General features: G+C 48.1%; 1 protein-coding gene across 3 annotated transcripts in view; it reads left to right on the forward strand.

The window, feature by feature from the left end:
- SCHIP1 (schwannomin interacting protein 1) overlaps window positions 1–1,533 on the forward strand; it is a 155,727-nt gene that overhangs the window by 97,473 nt on the left and 56,721 nt on the right. The gene's annotated exons all lie outside the window — the stretch shown is intronic.

Genomic DNA, 1,533 nt, shown 5'->3' on the forward strand with positions numbered 1-1,533 from the left:
GCAGCGCAGCCGGAGCAGACAGGAAGCGCGAGGTCTCTTTTAATAAAACAATAAATGCACCGTATTCTTCTTCATGGAAAAATAAGACATCCCCTGAAAATAAGACCTAGCGCATCTTTGGGAGCAGAAATTAATATAAGACACTGTATTATTTTCGGGGAAACAGGGTATGTGAAGTCAGTCAGGTGTGTGTGGTGGCTTCTCTCCTTCAAACCCCCCAGTAGACACCTCCTCCCCTCCCCTGACTTTTTTTTACTCTTGAACATATGTGGTTTCCACAGAAGATGTTGGTTGCAAAACATTGATATAGAACGATGAATGTTTCCTATTGCACCGTATTTTGCTTTAAGCAATGCACACATTCCCTCTCTGTTCATGTATCTTACTTATTCAACAGCCAGCCCTTTGGTGTGCCTTTATCCCGTGCCAGGCAGTGGTCTAGATGCTTTGGTGAAAGCAAGATGAATTGGCACAAATCCCTGACCTCTTAGAAAAGGCTTGAAACTAGACTGGCTGTTGGAAAGAAGCCACGACGCCTCTAAAAAAAAACCCTGGTAAAAGAGAAAGAAAAGTTCACTGTGCACTGTGTCAGGTCACAGCTGTCAGTGAAGGCCCCCAGAGTCATTTTTGAAGTCAAGTCAACATGCTGGCTCTCCCAGAGGTGCACGCCCCATTTAAGGCTGTGATACCATCATGTGAGGAGTACTACCCATCTCTTGAGGTGCTGAGCCCTAGTTTTGCCAAAAACCAGGCTTGATTACTTGTTTTCTTGCGTGTGCTTGTTTCTCCCTGAGGGGGATTGTGGGAGGGCCCGTGGAGCCCACTCCTTTAGGCTGTGGCTAACAAGCAGAGGGCCCAGGGTTCACATTCTGGCCCAACCACTGGGTAGCTGCGATGCCTTGGGAATACGACTGATGGTATTATCTATCCCAAAGGCCTACTGACTGTGAGGACTGCAGCTGCCTGTCAGAGGCACGTGGAAAGGACCTGGCACTTAGCAAACCTGCAGTACAGGACGGCTGTGTTCTTCGTTGCCATCATGTGGGAGCCATGCAGTGACCTTCTACATACCTGTACCTTCTACGTAATCGGTGGGATGTTTGAGCCGTGTGGCACCTTTACGTGGTGCTTTCCAATAGGGAGGATGTATCTTCCAGCACTGCTGCAGACACTCTTTTGTTGTCATCTGGAAGGCTTTTGATGACTAATTTCTGGAACTAGGTCGTCGGACCTAGTTTCTTAGGCTAGAAATGCCACTAAAACCTGGCCACCACAGGTGACCCTGTTGATACTTAAAATACTGATTGCACCGCCTCTAGCTTCTTAAGCACCATGCAGGCTACCACAGGAGAGCCCACTGACAGAGGGGTGGTGGCCATCAGGGGTGGCTCAGCCTGGTTGGTAAAAGTGATTTGTGATCAGCTGCTAACCTAGAGATTGGTGGTTCATGCCCACCCAGCAGCTTCACAACAGAATCTGCTTCCATGAAAATTAACCAAACCCAGAGTCCCTGCCTGGAATCAATTCAGATTT

Source organism: Echinops telfairi, unplaced genomic scaffold (assembly GCF_000313985.2).
Source record: "Echinops telfairi isolate 266 unplaced genomic scaffold, ASM31398v2 ScPeMD7_7420;HRSCAF=8458, whole genome shotgun sequence".
Taxonomy (NCBI): domain Eukaryota; kingdom Metazoa; phylum Chordata; class Mammalia; order Afrosoricida; family Tenrecidae; genus Echinops; species Echinops telfairi.